Source organism: Cryptomeria japonica, chromosome 9 (assembly GCF_030272615.1).
Source record: "Cryptomeria japonica chromosome 9, Sugi_1.0, whole genome shotgun sequence".
NCBI lineage: Eukaryota > Viridiplantae > Streptophyta > Pinopsida > Cupressales > Cupressaceae > Cryptomeria > Cryptomeria japonica.
This window is the reverse complement of record NC_081413.1, coordinates 418047780-418059745: the sequence shown is the minus strand read 5'-3', so window position 1 is coordinate 418059745 and position 11966 is coordinate 418047780. Positions and strand designations below refer to the sequence as shown.

At 33.8% G+C, this 11966-nt stretch overlaps 1 pseudogene; it reads left to right on the top strand.

The window, feature by feature from the left end:
- Positions 1 to 1622: 1622 nt before the first annotated feature.
- LOC131074178 (uncharacterized) overlaps positions 1623 to 11966 on the top strand; it is a 145204-nt pseudogene continuing 134860 nt past the window's right edge.

Below are 11966 nucleotides of genomic sequence, written 5' to 3'. Positions count from 1 at the left end.
CCCATTTAGGCGTAAGCTCAAACAAATGGAACTTCCTTAGGCATTCTTGTTACGAAAGGAAGGGGGTTGGGGGCTTAAACTCTATTTTTAAGGAAGAGGTGGTCCCATGAAGAATTTTTTTTTGTGCTATGGGATTGTTTGGAATCTTTTCCAAAAAATAGGAGCCCCTACTTTTTAGGTCTACAAACTTGAGTGGGTGAAAAAAATGTGGGGCTAGAAATTGCCCCACAGCTTAGGGATGTTATCTGCCACTTGTCAAAAATCTAATTTCAAATTCTATTAAAAAAAAGTTTTGGAGGGAAATGAATTATTTTTAGTTGTTTTTATTATGCACATAGCATAAAAGATATTCATGAGACCACCAACTTTCTTAAATTTCGGAGTTTAAATTTTTAAGCTGGACTACACTACAAAATTCATGGGACCACCAACTTAATTTTTTTTCTATAAAATCTGAGTAGCGCCCACTCTATTTTTTAGGAAGCCCCCCTCCATGACTCAATGAGACCCCTTCCTAAGTAATTGTCGAATGAAATTGTTTAAAATGTAGACACCTTGAATAATCTATTTGTCGAAATAAAGATAACAAGAGTTGCTATCTCCAGTTGCTGATCTCATAATCAAGATACACAACAAAAGGACCAAGTTGCAGAAAGAGAAAGAGGCCTAACAGTCTCAGTTTTCAGTCTAGATTTGTTTTTGACTTCACATACTTTGCTAGCTATATGTGGGTCCCATACACTATTCCACCTCGTAGATGTTACTCATTCATTCATTCCCTACTTTTCTTTTCCTCACACAATCACCACTTTACTCATTATTTTTCCCCTTCATTTTTCCTCACCGTTACCGTTTTCTCCTTCCGTTTACAGTTCGCTACTTTTTGAATTGTATTTTTCATGCGGTTTGCCCCTTGTGGCCTTACATGAATGCCAAGAACGTGGCTGACTCCATAACCGAATATTGTACTTAGAAGGGCACATATTAATTATACTATCAGACATAACAAGCAAAGGAAAATTTTGCTAAAATTTTGTAGACCAATTGTCACTCAAGACTTAGGTATGCAATGGAATGTATTGAAATTTTTGTTCCCTTCGCATTTCTACATTTAAAAATCTCATTACCACTTTTTAATAGTGCATTTATAATGAATTTTGAGGGATTTTTTTTTTGTTGTTGTTTTTCTTTTCTTTTTAAAATTTAGATCTATTTTTTGGTTTTGCTAAATTAAAAAAACAGAAGAGAAAGTTTTATATCCTGATTTGTGTTACATATTTGTCTTCCTTTTTTCCGAAAATTAGAGTTCTTTTGTTTGCGTTGTTTTATAATTTAGAGGTAATCTATTTGTTTAGAGAAATTTTTAGTTTAGTGGCAAGGAGCATTTTCGTTCGTATGTTTTTTTCGTAGATTGAGAGTGTCTTGCATCGTATTCGGGATTTTGAGAGCAAGCACTTATATTTCATAACATGTAATGGAGAGATTTTGTTAGCGTATTATCCAATTTCAGAGAAATTCCGTAGAAGTATTCTATTAACTAATTTAAATGGAGTCCTTTTTTATGTTTATATTATAAAATTAGAGTAAATTCTAAAATTGTAGAGTCCTATTTATTGTTAATTTTAATGGTGTTGGAGACCCTGAGGAGGCATGCTGCCTGATCATATGCCCACGCTACTTCCTTCACAGTCTCGAAAGTGCCTAGCCACATTCTAATCTTACGTCGTGTCTTTGATCTCAACAACCCATCTTCTAGAAGGCTTCTACGTCACCCCACAAATTTATTTCTTCTCTTGATCCTCGCCTCAAATTTGCTCCCTTTGTGAACTGGGTTGTATTCAAAAACTTATGTTGAGCAAAACGATTGAGAAAAATCCATCGCTTATGGGTTTGCCTCATCGTTGAGCCAAACCCTAGGGACAAAATTAACCCTTCTGAATCTGCTTCATCCTCTCATTAGGTGACGGGTTTGTTGATGGTTGTTGTAAGAGAAATGATTGGTTCTGAATCGGTGTACTTCATACAGGAAAAAAAATTAGAATATTTGAAATCAGGTTGGGGATTTAGTCTTCTTTTTTTTCTTCTGGTTTAAGATTTTCTTTCATCAGAAGTAATTGCAGCTGCATTGTTGAAAAATTGGCCTGATAAACTTCTATGCAAAACGTGGAAACATACAAAAGGCACATAAACTGTTTTAAAAAATTTTTCAACCAGATATGGTGTCATGGACTGCAATAATTGTTAGATATGCACAAAATGGGTTTCTTGAAAAGGTTTTGGCAACTTTTAAGTAAATGCAACTTTCTACAGTAAATCTAGACTCAACAACTTTTGTTAGCATCTATCAATAATGATTCTAAGCGTATTCTTCTGAAACATCATTGTTGCGAATGATCTGATAGATCTGTATGCGAAATGTGAAAGCATACACAAGGCATGTGAATTGTTTGACAAAATGCCTCAACAAGATGTGACATCATGGAATGCAATGATTGTAGGATATGCACAAAGTGGTGTTCTTGACCAAGCTTTCAAGTTATTTAAAGAAATGCCTCAATCAGATGTAATTTCATGGAATGCCATTCTTGCAGGACATGCACAAAATGGATTTGTCAAAAATGCCTTGGAGACATTTAAGCAAATGCAATTTTTAGGTTTAAAACCAAACTTCACTAGCTTTGTCAGTGTGCTCCCAACCTGTGTCAGGATTGGAGCTTTAGAACAGGGTTTGGCATACATCAAAGCATAATTGAAAGTGGATTTTTGTTAGATGTTGTAGTGGTAAGTGCCCTGCTATACATGTATGCAAAATGTGGAATCATACAGAAAGCACATGAATTGTTTGACAAAATACCTGAAAGAAATGTGATCTCATGGAATGCTACGATTGCAGGATATGCACAAAATGGATTTTCCATGGACACTATGAAACTCTTTGAACTAATGAAGCATTTTCAAGCATGCCCTAACCATGTAACCTTTGCATATATTCTATTTGCATGCAGCCATTCAGGTTTAGTGGATGATGGATGTAAATACCTCAATCACACGAATGAATCTTATTGCATTTGGCCTTCAATTGATCATTATGTGTGCATAGCTGACCCTCTTGGATGTTCTGGCTATATAGAGGAAACTCTAAACTTTATCATCAAAATGCTAATTAAATGTGTAGTGGTAATGTGGATGTGTTTCCTTGGTGCCTGTAGATCACATAAGAATATGGAGTTAGGAGCATTTACAACAACTCTCCTTTTTGAGCTGGATCCTTCAAGTGCTGTGACTTATGTTCTTCTGTCAAATATTTATGGTGAAGCAAGCAGGTGGGATGAATTTCAGAAGGTAAGAAGACTGATGATAGATACATGAGTTAAAAAGCTACCTGGATGTAGCTGGAATGAAGTCCATGAAATGGTACATGCTGTTTGTGTGGGAGATAGATGACACCCACAACAATTAGAGGTCCATACAAAGTTAGTGAAATTGTCTTGGAAGATGAAAGTGACAGCATTTTCCAGTCTAAATAAATAATGAATTATTTGAAGGAAAGAAAATACCATGCTGGGAAGCTGACAATTGCATTTAGATTGTTAAGCACACCCCTGGAATCAGTGTAAAAAACCTGTTGACTTTATGTTGATTGCCACATGCAACCAAGTCTATATCCAAGATTGGTGAAAGACGAATTGTTGTCAGAGACTCTAACCAGTTCTATTATTTCATATGATTGGAAGTTGAGCATTTTCTAAACATAGAGTTGCACTATAACAAGATGGAACATGTTAAGACCAGCAATGATAAAAGAAGGGATCGGATTTTATTTTCAGTTAATGAAAAATGTTTTTCTTCTTTTAGTATTTGTAGCTAGTAGACCTTGCTATTGACTTCATTCGATCAAAGCTAGATATACTAAAATGATTGCTTTTCTTTCTCTGCATCATAATGCTATGCAAAACAGCAGTACAACATTTCATATACTCAGCTATTATGGCCATTTACACTCTAGATGGTAGTTCTTGGTCTCAATATGCGCATATATGATTATCAGAAGGTTACCAGAACAGTTGCAGGGTATCCAAATGATTTTTTCGTTTGCCAATTTCTGAATCTTTTTGACATTGGGAGCATCCTTCCGTGCTTTGAGGGACACACTAATGTTATGGAAAATGTAACATTTTCTGCCATTACATTGCCTGAGTTTGAAATGTGACAAACTGCCACAATTGTTAGTGCGGAACTGCTACGGCCTGCTACGGCACTAATGAAAACACTGTGATTATGCCAAACCTGCTATGGCAGATTGGCAGATATAAAATTGCAGTCATGTTTTAACTAGCAATTTTGTAACTGGAAAAACTGCTATTTGTTTTCTATTCATTACTTGATTGATGAAGTGAACTGTTCTCTTATGATTCACACCTCCCCTTTTCAACAGTCTTTGGTTCTGCTGAAAGCTTAGTGGTTTTAGGAAACATGGAAGGAATTGGAACTCCCTCCTAATTTATAGTATGTCATAGTAAACATTAATCAACAATTGAGATCTTCCTTATAAGTTCCCTAGCATCCTTCATTGCATACAGCAAATAGATTTGATCTTTGATCATTGATATGTCTTCATTGTTACCATTAGGGTTATAGTTACAATTTGCAGATAATACCATATCCTTAATTACATAGCACACATTAACTTTAACCTTAATTACATTCCAAACATAATGTAACACACATTGACTTTAATCATAATACTACACCCAAGAGTATATCTAACCCTAATTTAAATCATAGGAACACCAACTCCAATTCTAATGGAATCTTATTGCTAACACTAACACTAACAGTAAACTAAGTCTATCTACATATTACAATAAAATAATTTAATAAATTTTCTATTCAAATTTTCAAAAAAATTAAAAATTTTAACAATTTTCTTTTTATTGATAATATTATTAAATATAACATTATTCTTATTATATAATTGTTTTGATATTACTATATATTAATTTATACGACATTATGATTATATCATCCTATATTATTAATATTCATAAAATTTGTGTGCAAAATCTAGACCGTATGAAATTTTCGGTCTTTATGAAGTTTTCATCAATTATTTTCCAGATTGCATATTGTATAGTAAATATAATCCTTTAAGAATTTTGGTCTATAAAAAAGCTATACTTAAAAAAATTATGATTAATTTTTGGAGGGTAAAAATGCATACTGCCTTTGAGCCATCAAATTTATTTTTCATTTGGTCCATCGTTATGAAGACAACAAAATACGAAGGGTTAATAAGAAGATTTTATGATTGAAGGATCCTACAATTTAACAATCAAAATTAATATTAAAATTGAATGAAAGAAACTCTTTAGTTTAATATATTAAAAATATTTTTCAACATTTTTTCTTAAGTTGATAGTTACTTACATGATAAAATATTAAATTTAATAATAAATATAATATTTTCAAAATAAATTGTACATTAAATTTATAGAATATATAATAAATGAAACAATTTTGAAGTAAATAGAATAATTGTAAATTGATATTTCTCAAATATTTTAAAACAATATTTAATATATTTAACTACTTGTAATCAACTTTAAAAATAATATTGATTCTATAATAAACAACTTAAAAAATAATAAATAAAGAAGACTGATATTTTATGAAAATCAAAACATTTAATGAGCTACGGAGTGTTAAAAGTGAGAAAACGGAACAGATTTTGAAAAACCAGTGATATCTATTTTTAAATGATGCAACAATTAAAGAAATGTCACCATACATCGAGAGACACTGATTAGAAACAGAAAGGGTTTTAGTCCGTTTCAACGCAAAATGTTGTCCTCCCATTGAGTTTCTGTCAGCAGGCCTACAGAGGAGTATGTTTGATGGAAGGATGAGAGTATTTCAATTCCTGCAACCCATCAATGGAATCTTTTTTGGGCATTCCTCAATGGTATAGTGGACAATGATAGAGAATATTTTTGATCCAGTTATGAAAGTTATGGAGCTGCCCAGGTGTTTAACGTTATATGTGAGGAATTTCTTGAGGTACAGTTCATATGGATTCATATGAAATTGGAGTTCTTCTTCTTGAGATGCTACATGCTACATGTTCTACTTTGCAGGTTCTCTCTTGGTCTTCTTCTTCTTCCTAGATGTTTGCATTCATATAAAATTGGAGTTGAGGTGTTGTGTGAAGCTATGGTGAATCACTATGTTTGTGGTCATGTGTTGTTCTTGTTCATTATTATTCACTGGTAACAACATGGAGACTCCTTGATCTCTTTCTTTTATTGAGTATGGATAACTCATGAGAGCTATGGAGACTAGTGGTGAGAGTTTTATTGCAGTAGATTTGTTTGCAGGTTTTGCATATCTTTGTGGATATTCCTCAATGCTACATGATATTGATCACACCTTCTATGTGGTGCTATTGGTAGATCTCTGGATGCCTCGATTATTTTTTCAAATTTGGCATTACCCATGTAGTGGGAATTCCAAGATAGTGAGAGGACTTGGGATTGCGGATTCGGTTGGGTAAGTTGATGGCATGAGGTTTAGTTGTTATGAAGAGTATATCTTGGTTTTAGGGTGCAGATAGTTGAATGTGCTAGCAACTAGTTGTGGTTGCTGTTATAGCTATGGTGATTATTTCTTGACTATTATTGATGCATATTTGTTATCATTGGATTTAGTATTTGTGTTTCGATATCAATTTGGGGCAAGACATATGCTTCTATGCTATAGTTAGTGTGACATCTCTTTGGATAGAATCTTAACTTTTGTGCATTGGGATGATTGAGGATAAGAGGATTCATATTTGAGATGGTGATCACCTTGATTGTTGTTACAAATATCTTGATGGAGCACATGAAGCACTTAGATTTTTTGATGGTACATGCTGGCTATAGGGATCATTTCCTCGAAGTATGAGTTTACTTTTACCCCTTATGTAAAGTATACAACAAATGGTAGAATGTCGGAAAAGGTGTGTGGTTCACCTTCCATTATGTTATAATGTAAAATTAATACTATTCATTGAATTTGTCAAATGTCTTAATAACCCACGAGGGCCCGACGTGAAAACCCTATGAAATAATTGAAAACTCGATGATGGATCCCATATTCTACGAAATAAAAAAAACAATGCATATATGTCACTAAAATTGTGAAAGGGTTCTGGGGACTCAGACTGTCTCTGTATTCAAGTGCCAGGTCCTTTGCATAATTTACAAAGGAAGACATAGATTTGAAGTTATGTCAATTACACCATCAATTTTACTTCAATTTTTTCCATTGTAACTTTTGTTTCAACTCACATTACTTTTAACAACTTAATTTTACGTTTCTTTTATTTTGGCTTTACATTTTTTGTTTAAGGACAAAAAAAGCTTAGCCATTTCACTTCTACTTTAAACTCTGCTATTTTGTTGTGCTGATTGATGCAGAGTAGGTCACCCAATTCACAAAACAACTTGAATCAATCACCTACAGAGGCACATGTGACCCTTAAATGGAGATCTTTCTCCCAACTCACCTATCTTCCTCACTAGGTCTCTTAGACTAGTTTGGGCACAAACTTGGTATCGGTTTCCAAAGCAAGTGTCAACAACTCAAATGCCAGACTTCCAAATTCAACTTCTTTAGGTTTAGACACATCCCATGGGGTCCTATTATGCAGGTTTCAACACCTACTTGCACTCTCCAAGTGTCAAACAACAAATCCTCACTTCTACCTATGCTCACTAAGCCTAACACAGAGATGTTAGGCTAATTTTGCCTCAAAAGTGCTCCAAACTCCACTTCCTGCAAAAATGCTTCAAAACCCATCTGTAGTGCCCCTAGCCCTTCCAGCCCACCAGTTTTGGCAATCCACAAAGGTGGAATGGAGGTTTTATTCACATTTTTCTCTCCAAACCCTTGGAACTAGGGTTTCTGGACAGTTTTAAAAAAACCGCCTACAAAATGCTCAAAACTTTGTTAAAATGGATGAAACTGGTGCCAAATGAAATAAGACGCAAAGTAATTTCAAATGCATTTAGTCTGAGAATGCAACTTGTTTGTACATGCATGTGATTCACGCTGCAACAGAGCAAAAACAGGAAAAAGAGCAGGAAACAAAGCTTTTTTTTATTATTTCTCCTCCAAATCTCTTCAACAACAACCACCTCGAGTCTGAGGAGCAGATACATATATGTTTGGCATACAACCAACTTGGGAACCAGCGTTTATAACCAACTTTTGAATTTATGACTGTTGGTTCTCCCAAATACATCATAAAGACATAATGTATCATTGCACTTCTACATCTTTTTGACAATATGGACAGAACTAGACCAGTGGACCCTATATGGCCCAAATATATCAAAAATGGTCCTGAAGGACCTTATTACATAGGGAGAAACACAAAACTCAAAATGAAACCCCTAAGTACATTATTGACTCAAAAGGACCTTGGTGCCCCTACACCACTGATGGATGTTGTTTTGGTTGTCTTAATGGAATCCTATTTGAAGGGTTCATGTGTTGTTTATGTGGTTCAAGAGGAAGGCTCTTTAACACATGGTAAACATTTATTTTTGAAAATAAAAAATGCAATGTTTTAATTAATAATTTAATCATGATGTGTGATTAGAATTGTCGATTTTTTAAACCTTTTGGTCAATTATTGGAAATCAATATGGTTTGTGAAGGATTGAAGTTTTTAATTTGATATTTTCTTGAACTTAGTCTTGAGTTTAGATTGTCTGAACATATATGTTTGCTCATGCACTTCAGCATTGAGGGAATGGAGCTTCAACTCTCCTTGGGGAAATAGTTGAAACCTATGTGATTTGAGAAATTTATATGGATTTTGCCCATATATTCCTATAATAGATATGTTCATTGCAATATGATTTGACCATTGGGTTAAATTCATCTAATTTAGTTCATTGTTGAGTTTATTTCGTATTTTAATACAATTGGGTTTCTGCTCGTATGGTGTGATCTTATACAAATAAACTCTGTAAGCTTTACTTGGTTTTTGTTCTTAGCTTAATAGGAAGTATTTATAGTGACAGTATTCGTTTCTTTGGGCATGCAAATATTGTATGTCATGGTGGTTTACATGCTTTGTTAAATGAATGATAAGAAAAATACAAAAAATAGGATAAGGCAGGACATTGATGCATGCGCTATAAGAAAATAGAAGAGCATAGGACAAGGAGCTATGATAAAATAGTACAGGTCATAGTCTGTCAAGTGGTGGCAGAGTAATATGTAGGAGCCCTCATATCAGTGAATCAGTGATGACCCAGGTTCAAAGCCTAGTGAGCTTCCATACCCTTGGCTCCACGACAATGTCGTGACATAGGTGCATTATGTTAAACAAAGTAAAGTATCCCGTTTAAGTGATACATATAGGAGTTTTGTCAATGAGATTAAAGAAATTTAGGTTGTGTTTTAACTTGGTGATAAGGTGACTGTTCAACAAAGGATGATATAATAGAAAGTTAAATAAATCAATTATCTACTAAACTGTCTTTAACCTTATGGATGTTAAAAACCTTAGGGTCTACTATATTTGTTGAATTTGTCAAATGTCTTAATAACTTGCAAGGGGTGGACGTGAAAACCCTATGAAATAATTGAAAGCTTGACGACGGATCCCATATTCTACAAAATAAAAAAAACAATGCATATATGTAAAATTGTGAAAGGGTTCCTGGGACTTGAACTGTCTTCGTATGAGTGCCAGCTTTTGCATAATTTACAATGAAAGACACAGATATGAAGTTCTGTCAATTACACCATCAATTTTACTTCTATTTTGTCCACTATAGCTTCTGTTTCAACTCACATTACTTTTAACAACAGTAATTTTACATTTCTTTTATTTTGGCTCTACATTTTTCAATTAAGGACAAAAAAAGTTCAGCTGTTTTGGTTGTGCTTTAAGCTCTGCTATTTAGTTGTGCTGATGGATGTTGTTTTGGTTGTCTTAATGGAATCCTATTTGAAGGGTTCATGCGCTGTTTGGGAGGTTCAAGAGGAAGGGTCTTTAACACATGGTGAACGTTTATTTTTTTAAATGAGAAATGCAATGTTTTAATTAACTACAATGCGTGGTTAGAATCGTCGATTTTTTAAAAACTTTTGGTCAATTGTTGGAAAATAATATGGTTTGTGAAGGATTGAAGTTTTTAATTTGATATTTTCTTGAACTCAGTCTTGAGTTTAGATTGTCTGAACATATATGTTTGCTCATGCATTTCAGCATTGAGGGAATGGAGCTTCAACTCTCCTTGGGGAAATAGCTGAAACTTATGTGATTTGAGAAAGTTATTTGGATTTAGCCCATATATACCTATATTAGATATGTTCATTGCAATATGATTTGACCATTGGGTTAATTTCGTCCAATTTAGTTAATCGTTGAGTTTATTTCGTATTTTAATACAATTAGGTTTTTGCTTGTATGGTGCAAACTTATACAAATAAACTCTGTAAGCTTTATTTGGTTTCTGTCTTAGCTTAATAGGAAGTATTTATAGCGGCATTATTCATTTCTTTGGCGTTGCAAATATTGTATGTCATGGTGGTTTACATGCTTTGTTATATCAATGATAATAAAAATACAAAGAATAGGATAAGGTAGGACATTATTGCTTGGGTTATAAGAAAATAGAAGAGAATAGGACAAGGAGCTATGATAAAATAGTATAGGTCATAGTCTGTCAGGTGTTGACAGAGTAATACGTAGGAGCCCTCATAGCAGTGATGACCCAGGTTCAAAGCCTGGTGAGCTTCCATACCCTTAGCTCTACGACAATGTCGTGACATAGATGCATTATGCCAAGCAAAGTAAAGTATCCCGTTTAAGTGATACATGCAGGGGTTTTGTCAATGAAATTAAAGAAGTTTAGGTCGTGTTTTAACTTGGTAATAAGGTGACTGTTCAGCAAAGGAGGATATAATAGAAAGTATAAGAATCATGTAAAACTCTAATTGAAATTGTTCAGCAAAGGAGGATATAATAGAAAGTTTAAGAATCATGTAAAACTTTAACTGAAAATGTTCATGAAATTATTATGTTTTCACAGTACTTATATGATTGACTTAAATGAGATGCAGGTTGTGAATAAAATGACATCACATTTTCAAGTTGCACCTCTTGTGGCATCAACATGCTATCCAAATTCAACTGTATGGTCAGAGGAGAATCTGGTGGCTATTGCTACTGGTCGTCTAGTCACCATACTGGTAAATGTGAAGCTTGACTTTTATTGAATTTTTTATTTTTCTATATTGTTTTTTAAATTCTTGTTTTATATTAAGTTGATCTTCCTCAGTCATATTCTGTTTCTAAGTTACATTCCACAGAGTTTCCAGGATTGGGATAGCAGGGGCTAAGTATGGACATTTCTTAGCCAAAAATGTGATCCATTAAAATTATGCCTTTTTACTTCATTCAAATTGGAGGAGACATAGATACAATTGATTTCTTTTGCGCCATTCTCAACAATTTTAATTTTTATTGCAAGCCTTAGTGAAATTGAATTTGTTGCTTTTTAATCGTGTTTAATAACGACTATTACTGTACCCCATAATGAACACACTGGAAATCTCAGAGACCTCCAGAGCGGTAATTATTTTTGACTATTTTGTTTATTGTAAATATCACTGCAAAAAGAAAAGTGTTTGCCTTTAAGACTCTTGATGATGTCATTGCTGGACTTCACTTTACCTTTGTAGGGTAGGTATTTGACTTTTCCATGCCCATCATCATTGTGTATGATTGTTTTAACTTTTGGTTCTAGTATTTGTGCATTGTTGTCCCAACAAGAAAGACATATTCCCTCTGAGAGCATGTAATAAAATGTTTGAGAACAATGCTTGACCACATAAACAATAAATGCTGGTTTATGTAGTCACCAATGGGACCATCTCCGACTGTGCCAAAGCTTCTTTTAAAC